This window comes from Mustela lutreola, chromosome 7 (genome assembly GCF_030435805.1).
Source record: "Mustela lutreola isolate mMusLut2 chromosome 7, mMusLut2.pri, whole genome shotgun sequence".
Taxonomy (NCBI): domain Eukaryota; kingdom Metazoa; phylum Chordata; class Mammalia; order Carnivora; family Mustelidae; genus Mustela; species Mustela lutreola.
In genome coordinates this window covers 147,895,518-147,906,334 of record NC_081296.1, presented here as the reverse complement: position 1 = coordinate 147,906,334, position 10,817 = coordinate 147,895,518, and positions in this window count along the sequence as shown.

Sequence of the window (10,817 nt, the reverse complement as noted above, 5' to 3'; positions counted from 1 at the left end):
GCCCAGCTGTTGGTTATGTACAAGAAACCCAATTTAAATGTAGAGACTCAGACAGGTTGCAAATAAAGGGGTTGAGAAAGATACTACACACTATCATTAATCAAAAGAAACCCAAGTCGCTATGTTAGCTTCAGACAAAGCAAACGTCAGTATTAGATCTGGGTTCTAGGGGCGTCTGGGGGGCTCAGCCGTTAGGCGTCTGCCTTCGGCTCAGGTCATGATCCTGGTGTCCTGGGATTGAGGCCTGCAGCAGGCTCCCTGCTCAGTGGGGAATCTGTTTCTCCCTCTCCCTCCGCTGCTCTCCCTGCTCATTCTCACTCTCTCTCTCTCTCAAATAAATAAAGTCTTAAAAAAAAAAAAAAAAACCTGCGTCCTCTGGGGGCGCCTGGGCGGCTCAGTGCTTAAGCATCTGCCTTCGGCTCAGGCCATGATCTCAGGGGCCTGGGATGGAGCCCTGAGTCAGACTCCACGCTGTGCAGAGTCTGTTTCTCTCTCTCTCGGCCCTCCCCCACCACCCCTCATGCTCTCTCTCACAAAAAAATAAAATCTTAAAAAAAGAAAAGAAAAGAACTGGATCTTCTAGTCCCTGCTAGACTCACCTCCCCGAGGGCAGGTGTCATGGCTGTTGACCCCCCCGGGTGGAGCATCTGGCTTGTGCCGAGCATTCTGTCAATTTTATGGACTCATCGGCACACGGGTTGGATGAAGGAAGGAGTGAGCAAGTGAATGAGTGAATGAATGAATGAATGCTCAGACTTTGCTGTCTCCGTGAGGCTTGAGCTCCTCCCACAGCCTTGGGTCAGATGGACTGGACAATCTCACCCAATGCCTTCTGGGAGTGAAGGATGTTATGGGGACACAGGGAGAGGACACTGCCTGGGAGCAGGGACAAAGCTGGTCCTTTGAGCCTGTGTGTTCGCAAACCCCAGGAAACAACCATGGAAGCCAGCCCCGTGGCTGAGGAAAGCCTCTAGATTTCCCTCCCCCGATACAGGCTTTATGCTGTCAGCAAATGATCCAGGGCCCCTTGGTGCCCATCCAGAGGTAGCGTGGCATGAAGGGGACACAGCTCTGCTGTGGACTCCCCCGCCGACCCCATGCAGGACCGGACTCCACCCTCAGCCCTAGTTTTCCCGCCTCTTGCGTGAGCCCAGGCCACTGCTAGCCTCTCTGGGTCCCAGCCCTTCGGTCCTGAGAGCTGCCTGAGGGTCCAGGAGCTTTGTCCACATTTCCAGAAACCTAGTGGGCACTGTTGGCTGCCCAAACCAGGACACACAGGCCAGCAGGACACCCACTTCTGTCCAGACTGGGTCAGTTGGGACAGCTATGCCATCAGCTCCTGGCAACCAGACCTCTCTTAATTACGTGGTCATTACTTCCTTCTCCAGAATGATCAGAAGGCCATGGGCAGCCTGTTCGTCCACTGGGCGACCTGCCCTCCCAGTCTCAAGCCCTGTGTTGAATAGTCCTTTTCTTCCAGGCCCCAGGCCTCCTGTGGCCATCCGCTGCAGCAGAAGAACATGCTAGGAGGCACCTGGCGAGCCCTGGAAATGAGTCGGTCATTGCCACTCTGGCAACTGGACGGACTAGCCTGTGTGGTGTGAATTATGGCTGGACAAGACCTGTGGCCAGCAGAGGTCTCAGACCAGAGCTTAAGGGCTTTTGTAAACATTTGACACCTACAGAAAACTATAAAGAAGAGAGGAAAGAACACCCAAGATCACACCACCAGACTTTGCCAAAGTGACTACTTCGCTGCCTTTGCTCCAGAGGTCCTCGGTCATTTTAAGACATGAGGGTACTGTGAGCCACAGGCGGGAAGCCGTGTGAGTTAATAACCAAGAGCAATGCGCTCGAGCCCTGACTTGGCTTACTGTGACCTTGGACAGGCCATTTAACCTCTCTATGCCTCGGTTTACTCATCTGTGAAATGGGGAAGGTGGGCGAGGCTGTCAGAAGAGAGCATGGCACAGAGTGTGTCCTCAGTGAGTGGGAGCAATTACAGACCCACGCCCGCGCCCTCCCACCAGCCTCATGGCCTGTCCCTCTGCCCGCACTGGAAGGTTCTCCTGAAGGTGCAGACCACAGGCTACACAGGTCACCTGCTATGTTCTTAAACTTTGTATAAATGATCTCTTGCTGCACTTTTCCTTTTGTGACTCGCTTCTTTGCCCTCCGTCCGGTGTTTGGGATCTGTCCCCACCAGTCAGGGCACCCTCTCTAACTGCTGTCTGCAGTGTCCATCTTCGTACATGCCGCCTTCTACGGATGTCACAAATCCCCGAAAGGCAGCTCAGACTGTGCCTGAAGACCGGCCTGCTAGCCAATCTGCTGGTTTCTCAGAACCTCTATTTTTAAGTTTAAACCTGGAAAAAGAGGGGCGCCTGGGTGGCTCAGCGGGTTAAAGCCTCTGCCTTCAGCCCAGGTCATGATCCCAGGGTTCTGGGATCGAGCCCCGCATCGGGCTCTCTGCTCAGTGCAGAGCCTGCTTCTCTCTCTCTCTCTCTGCCTACTTGTGTTCTCTGTCAAATAAGTAAATAAAATCTTTAAAAACAAACAAACAAACAAATAAATAAATAAACCTGGAAAAAGAAAAGCAGAAGACAGAACTAGTGTTTACCGCAGACTGTGGCTTGCCGGGGCCTCTGCCCAGACCACCTCCTGCCGGCCTCACACCCGTACTACACACTGTACGGGGGAGCTGCCGGGGACACAGATCAGCCCTCAGGTCCCAGTGGGGCCACAGAAACGGGGATTGTCCTCCCCCCAGATGCTACCCCACCCCCACCCATGGGCTGGCAGGACCCCCCTGGGTCTCCCTTGTTCTTCTGAACTTCAGGGGTCTCACAAGAACTTGGAGGCACATCTGCTGGTGTGCTGTGGCCCCACCATCTCCCTCCCTGCCCCGCCCACACCAGGCTGGGTTGCCCCTGCTTTCTTCACCATGTGCAGATGGGGAAACTGAGGCACAGCTTGCTGACAACAAGGAATTGTAGTGGGGTCAGGAAGTGGAGAGGTCGGAATCTGAACCCGGGCTCAGTGGCAGGACCCTTCCCTGAGGCCCCTAGGGTGAAAGCCCAGGTGGAGTCACAGAGGGCTGTCCCTGGGGCCTGCTGGGTCCTCCTGCTCGCCACCAGCGTGGGGACTCAGGGTCCTCCGTGACACCTCTCAGGACTCAGGTTGGCCAGCATCCGCTGCTTCTTCACTGCTCCCTGTGGCTTTGACCGAGTGGCTGGTTCAGTTACAAGCACACAGGAGGTCTTGGCGCCAGCACTCTCGTCTTCCTTCGGAGTGGGCACTGCCTGCTGATTGTCCAGGGCCCTGGCTCCCCCAGGAAAGTGGCCCGGACACCAGATAGCCCTGAGCTTCGATCTGCACTCTGTTTCTGCCTTGACCTTGGGGGAGTCCCACCCTAAACCTCAGTGTCCACATCCGCACCACCAGACAGCCCAGATGTTCTGGGGAATTGAGATTTCTAGGGTTCTCCTTTGACATTTCCTGTGCTCTGTTCTGCGGACCAAGGGTTCTGGGTCTTCTTATCAGGGGTCGGGGCTGTATAGGGTGTCGCGGTCAGGTAAGTTGGGAATCGCCCCATTCCAAGCACCTTCTCGAGATTCAAGACATACCTCTGCATGCTAAAGGCTCTGAAAAGTCCTGCAGCCAAAGCCTTGTTCTTACATTTATTCAAGTAAGACATCTGATTCCCAGCATACCTATTAATACTCTTCTCCTCCGTTGCCTTCATACACAACTAAGGCAGAACTCTCAGAGCTGTGTTTCCTTGTCTGTAAAAAGGAATTTTTGCCTGGCAGGAGCAGAGAAGAGTTAGGTGGAAGATGCCATGGCAGGGGCCCCAGAAGGGGCTGACTGGTGCTGCCTGCCCCCGGCATCTTGAGAGCAGAGCCACCTCCACCCTTTGCCCCAGACAGAGGCCCACGCTCGTTCCTGCACAGAAGCCCCGGGGGAGACCTAATGCAAACTCTGTGTCCTGCTCCATGGGCTTAGGGCTGGGAGAGTTTTTTGGAGGCTACCATGAGAGCTCCTGCCCCTGGGAAGCCGAGTGCAGACTCCCCATCCTCATCCTCAGGTCCCAAGAGGAGTCAACACCAGTTGTGCTCCTGTCCTGTCAAGGTCCCAGACCTGGGAGCTACGGCCTTGCCCTACTTTGTGCCCAGTGCTCTTCTCACACACTGTGCATGGTTTGCTCAATCCTGTCCTGGGCATGCCGGGGAGGGGGAATCCCAACCAGAAAATAGCAGAGTACTTGTTTCACAACCAAAGTTCCAGGGAAAATCCATGGACATCAGAGCTGGAAAACAGGCTATTAGTTTAAACTTTTTAATTAAGATTTATTTATCTATTTATTTATTTGAGAGAGAGAGGAGGACCACGGGAGGAGGAGCAGAGACCGTTTCAAGCACTGAACGCAGAGCCCAACGTGGGGCTTGATCTCACTACCCTGAGATCACAACCCTGAGATTCCAACCTGAGCCGAAACCAAGAGTTTGACACTTTCTTCTTCTTCTTCTTCTTTCTTCTCTTCTTCTTCTTCTTCTTCTTCTTCTTCTTCTTCTTCTTCTTCTTCTTCTTCTTCTTCTTCCTTCTTCTTCTTCTTCTTCTTCTTCTTCTTCTTCTTCTTCTTCTTCTTCTTCTTTTAAAGATTTTATTTATTTATTTGACAGAGATCACAAGTAGGCAGAGAGACAGGCCGAGAGAGAGGGAAGCAGGCTCCCTGCTCAGCAGGGAGCCTGATGCGGGGCTCGATCCCAGGACCCTAAGATCATGACCTGATCCGAAGGCAGAGGCTTAACCCACTGAGCCACCCAGGTGCCCCCAAGAGTTGGGCTCTTAACGGGACTGCGCCGCCTAGGCGCCCCCAGGCTACCATTTTAAAGACAGGAACGGGAGGCTGCCTCTTCCCTCCTCTGCTTTCTCTCAGTCTCCCACAAGGACGGGAGCCCCGAGTCCGTGGAGACAGCTCTCCTTACCTGATGATTCAATAAGTGGGAGAGGGAAACCTATTTTAGGACATTTGTCAAGTCTCATCGGATTGTCACACCTCTGCCCAGAACCCTTCCACAGTGACCCATGGGGCTTCCCAAAAGCAGTTTGCATCATAATCCTCGCTGCAGAGAGCCCCTGGCTGGTCTCAGATCAGGCTCACCCCCACAGCCCTGGAGGGCGAGGTGATGCAACACCACAAAATAAGGAGACAGGGGTTTTGGGCAATAAGGCTTCCTCTCCATTGTTACAAACAGGGACCTGCCCCATGTGGGGAGGGTGAGTCCTACTTTGGCCTCAGAGTCCTGGCCATTCCTAAAATTCCAAAAACTGATCTCTGAGGTTGCTGAGAGCTGGAAACATGTCCCCTGGCACCCAGAGAGTGCTCAGCTAATAGCAGACAGCTTACAGAGAGCCAGAAGTTCATCCCAGAAGAGGGAGTTTTGAGCAGAGAGATCTGTTCCAGCCCACAGAGAAAGGATCTCTCCAGACCGGGAGTTGCCCAAGTAAGGGGTAAGCTCCCGACCACCAGAGGCATGCAAGTAGTTGCTGAGCAGCTTCCTGTCCGTGCTACTATAACTGGGAGGAAATTCAGTCCCTCCCAAGGTTCTTTTTGTCACTGAAGATCCACGAATGTTCAAATCTTGCATGCATTTTTAAGTACAGGCAATATTTCCATATAGTTCAAAAATCAAAAAGCACAAACTAAACCCAGTGAAAATGGTTCATTCCCACATGTACTCCAGCCCCCCAGCTTGCCCTCCAGAAGCCCGTGGTGATGCCAGCTTCTTGCATGGTCTTCTAGAGTTTATGCAAGCATCTGCATGCTTGATCATTATTTTAAAAATAAATACACTTTCAGGGTGCCTGGGTGGCTCAGTGGTTAAGCGTCTGCCTTCGGCTCAGGTCATGATCCCAGGGTCCTGAGATGGAGCCCGCATTGGCAGCCTGCTCAGCGGGGAGTCTGCTGCTCCCTCCACCCCTCCCCCCTGCTTGTGCACGTGCGCTCTCTCTCTCTCTCTCTCATGGTCTCTCTCTCAAATAAATAAATACAATCTTTTCTTTTTTTTTTTTTCTAAAGATTTTATTTACTTACTTGACAGAGACAGAGAGATCACAAGTAGGCAGAGAGGCAGGCAGAGAGAGAGGAGGAAGCAGGCTCTCTGCTGAGCAGAGAGCCCAATGCGGGGCTTGATCCCAGGACCCTGAGATCATGACATGAGCCGAAGGCAGAGGCTTTAACCCACTGAGCTACCCAGGTGCCCCAATAAATACAATCTTTAAGAAATAATAAAAATAAAAGTAAATACACTTCTTTCCTTGACAATGGATTTTGGGCAGCAGCCTGCTAACCCAGTCTCCTCCAGGGGTCCGCGTCTATAACATGGGGTAACGCCCACCTCACAGGGCTGCCGATGATGATGGTTCCCTGGTGGCACCCAGCCAGCTGCCTGGCACAGTGCTGGGTCCTGAGAAAGGTCCCACATCAGGGGATGTCCAGGAGCGAGAGCCCGTGCCCATGTGGCTGCAGAAACTTCTGGGGCCACCAGGGGGCTCCTTGGAGCTGCCCGGTTGTGCTAGTGGCCACACAACCACCGGAGATGACCAGGACAAGCCGGGAGACTCCTTGAGGGAGGGAGGCACCCCGGCAGGCACCTGGGCTGGGCCTTGGCGTCTCCAATTCCCAGAAGAGTTGCCCTGCCCCCCTCCACCCTCCTGCCGGCTTCCTTGTCCACGAATACGGGGATGAGCCGCTGAGGTCCCCTGGGACCCCCTCACTTCTCCTGAAAAGAAGAGAAGTTCTCAAGCAATCGATTCTGTTGTTGCTTTCATTCAGAGAGACGAAGAAGAACAGGTGGTCTTACCCACACAGCCAGAGCCACCGCCTTGCCCTGTCCTATCCCCTCTGCGACACCTGGACCTCAGGCCCAGCGCTAGCGACACTCCCTGGGGGACCTCATGGCCTCGGCTCTGGCCCTTTGCCTATTCCTGAAACCTCCCTGCAAATCTACCTCTCCTGCTCCTGCTGGTGCTGGTGCCTCTGTCCGAGCGCCCCTGTACCCTCCCAACCCCATGCCTGCGGAGATGTCCCCATCCTGAGGCTGTAGACTCTGCCTCCAAGCCCAGAGCTGAGGTAGGGGAGTGGGCCCTGTCCCAGAGGCCAGGACAGGATCATGTGCTATTCGCATCTCTTTCCCTTAGCAGAACAAGATCAAGCTGGAGCCCTGAAGCCAGGAAGCTGGAAACCTGTTCCATGGGCTCTGCTATGGCCTTGGGGGATCACAAAGCATGGGCCTGGGTCCCCACGGCCAGCAAGCCCCCCCGTCCCCCCGCTTCCCCTAGTCAGAGCCAACACCTGCTGGGGCCGCGGGACTGTCCCCGCCTCATCAGGTACACGGGAAGCCAGCCATTCCAGAGTCAAACTCAGCCACAAAGTCGATCTACAGTCACATCCCAGGGAGCCCCGTGTCCCTCCAGCAGCAGGCCAACAGCTGCTTCAGGGGTACGGCCTGGAGGGGTCCAGATGTATGTCCTTCCTGGACACCAACCAGGCTGGGGCAGGCACAGTTTGAGCTCACCCAGTCCACCTAGGGGCTTTGGGGTGTGTACTGTTGTGCTAGGGCGAGAGGTAGCAAAGTGAGTCACTTGTCCAGGCACACACAGGGAGTGAGCAGAAGCCCCAGGACTTGAGGCCAGGCCAACTGGGCCTTGGTCCATGCTCTTAACCAGCAGGAAGCACCGTCTTTGGGAGCAGGGGTGCTAAGTGTGTGCAGAGGGAGGGAGCAGTGCTTTATAAAAACAGTGATTGCCTCTGCTTGACTTTTCCTTCTTCCCACTCACAGATCTCCGCTGGTCTGTCACCAGACACATCCAGGGGCAGGTGGGTAGGAGCGGCTGCCTGGGTGCAGGGTCTGATGGGGGGCGGGGAGAACCCCATGCCGTGACCCAGGCTGCATGGCGGGGACCTCTGATCCTCAGCATCGTCCTGGGGCCGGCTGGGACTGGACGCTGCCCAGTTCTAGGCACTGGCCCAGGACGTGGCCCCAGTGACGCAGTCACCCAGATCTGCCTGCCTGCGGCACTGCCCTCAGCAATAATGCTAATTAGGGCCATCATTAACATTCTATTGGGATGATGGTAGTAACCACGGAGACAGTTTGGCGTCGTGGTCAGGAGACCAGACTCTGTGTCAGGCAGACGTGGCACACCTACCGCTCAAGGATCCTGGACCAGTGATTGGGCCTCCCTCTGCCTCAGTTTCCTCCTCTGCAAGGTGGGATGAACTTGCGGGGGGCGTTTGTTTCTGTGGACCGCCTGGGGCTCCCGGCCAGCCTGTCAGGGACAGAGCCTGAGCAAGGGAGGCCCTGCAACCCCCACTTTGGGCTTTCAGAGTGAGCCCCCTGCATCCCACAGAAACTGCAGTCTCAGAGTTCCCACAGCCTCCGCAGCTGCCGTCATCACCCGATAAGCAATTTGGGGCCCTGAGACGACAGCCCTCGGGCTGATGGCTTACATACTTCATCCTCAAGGCACCTTGCAATTTTAATTAGGTCAGATCTCATTATTTCTCCAGATCCCTTTCCTTCAAGAAGATAGGAATCGGACAGGCTGCCCATGTTAGAGATAGGGTGCCTGAGGCCCACAGGAGGCCAGTCCCTTGCATTTAGCCTTAGGGGCAAAAGCTCAGGGTTCATGTAAGGATTCTGAACTTGGCCTCCCTAATGTAGTTCCTGAATTAGGCTCCCAGAGAAAGAATGGGACACAGAGAGTGCTCTCACACAGGATCATGGGTGGCTGTCGGGGGTCAGGGAGCTTCCAGAAGCCATCCATCCCATGAACAAGGTCCCACTCCAGGCCTGTAGCTCCCACCGTCACCTGCTTTCTCTGCACAGATCCCAAGGTGATCCCACAGGGGACTCCTGCTGCTGCCCGAGTCTGAGAAGGGGCAGGGGTATCCCTGGGCTGGGGGCTGGGGCTCTACATTCCTGAACCTGTGTGAGCTGGTAAGAATACACAGGCTGGGGCTCCTGGGTGGCTCAGTCGTTAAGCATCTGCCTTCGGCTCAGGTCATGCTCACGGGGTCCTGGGATTGGGTCCCGCTTGGGGCTTCCCGCTCAGCGGGAAGCCTCCTTCTCCCTCTGTTTGTGTTCCCTCTCTCGCTGTCTCTCTCTTTGCCAAACAAACAAAAATATAAGCACACCGTCCTTGACTTTACCAAGCCTCAGTGCAGACAGGGTGTCACCAACTCTGCATATCTCCTTCGGTCCCCACAATAGCCTGGGGCTGGAGCTCAGCGTTGGTGCCCTGACCATGCCATCTGCCATCCGCAGGTGGGGAAAAGCCCAGGAGGTGAAGGTTGTTCAAGATACAGCTGGTGGGAGGCAGCCCCACCCAGGAACCCCGGGCTGGATGCCCCCAGAACCCTCGCGCTGCCCTGTCTCGTCTCCTCCTACAGGGAGCCGCGTGCCAAGAAGGCTGGGCCAGGGCTGTCCGCACTCTGGCCCTGCCGGGCGCCTGCCTGCACGCTGACCCTCCGCGTCCTGTCCTCCCTCCTGCAGGGGCGGGGGTAGCTCTCCCCTCACCAGGTTGCCCCGTGGATGCCAACGGCGGTGTGGCCGGTGCCCATCTCGCGCAGCGGGCACGCCGTAAGTCAGTTCCATCTTCCAGTTCCAAAGCGTTCCCTCTCCCAGACAGAATATTTACGTGTCCAGAGAAGCGCCTGTCCTAAGAAGGGGCAGGCGTGCTGGTGGGATTTGGGGCATGTCTGGCCAGGCGGCAGCTGGGAAAACCGCTCTCTGCTCCTCAGATCCCAGGGGCAGTACACCCCCCCACCCCCACCCCCCGGCCAGGCTCGGGTCCCTGGCCCCTCCCCCCATCAAGGGTGGCCTTTTCATCTCAGAAGGACCACTTCCCCCAAATCAGCCACATTCTCCTGGGCTGAGCTCATGTCACAATTCTGAGCTAATGAAGGACTTCTCTTGACTCATTCCCTAAGGGATTAGAGTTCTCAGACCCAGCCTTAAAGGGAAACAGACGCTCAGAGAAAGGCAGTTAGGTGTTCCAACACCCTTATACCGCTCTGAAATCGGACCCGCAGGGGCGCACACCAGTAAAACGACGGACATCCGCACTGGTGGGGCCGCAGGAAACAGCACATCCCCCAGGCTCTCCTCCTGATTTCTTCTTCCCCAGCTCCGTGACCTGTAAAACGGGGGAGCCCCGCTCAGGCTCAGCCACGCTTCTCCGTGACTGTGAAGCCCTTTCAGCCCCTGTCAGAATCACTGTGCCCTCGCAGAGGTTCCCGGAGGACATTGGCGTGTCCCTCTGCCTGCCCCCCACTCCAGCCACTCTCACCCATTCATCGGCCGGTGAACACCGAGGTTGTGTACTGAACACTTCATCGGTCCAGGGTCCTTCCCATAACCCCTCACGTGGTGAGGATCGTCCTGTGACAGAGGAAGAATCCGAGGGTCACTTGCCCAAGCCTTGGTGGGCCCCCACCTCGAGCACTGTGCCTTCTTTCCAGGGGCCTGACCCTGGGGGCACTCAGGAGACCCCGGGATGCCAGGGTGTAGACAGGGGTGGGGCGGGGAGGCAGACAGGGCCCGGCACAGCCCAGCAGTACCGCAGTCGGGAAACCCAGGGGCCTGCGGGAGCCGGACGGGCTGCCAGGGAGCCAGGGAGCAGAACTCGACAAACCTTTGTCCTGATATGGGAGTCAGCCAGGTGCGGAAGAGGGACAGGATGCCCGGGACAAAGCGAACCCTGTAGGCCGAGTCGTGGAGGTGTGACAGATAATAGTGTGTCTGGGGAAC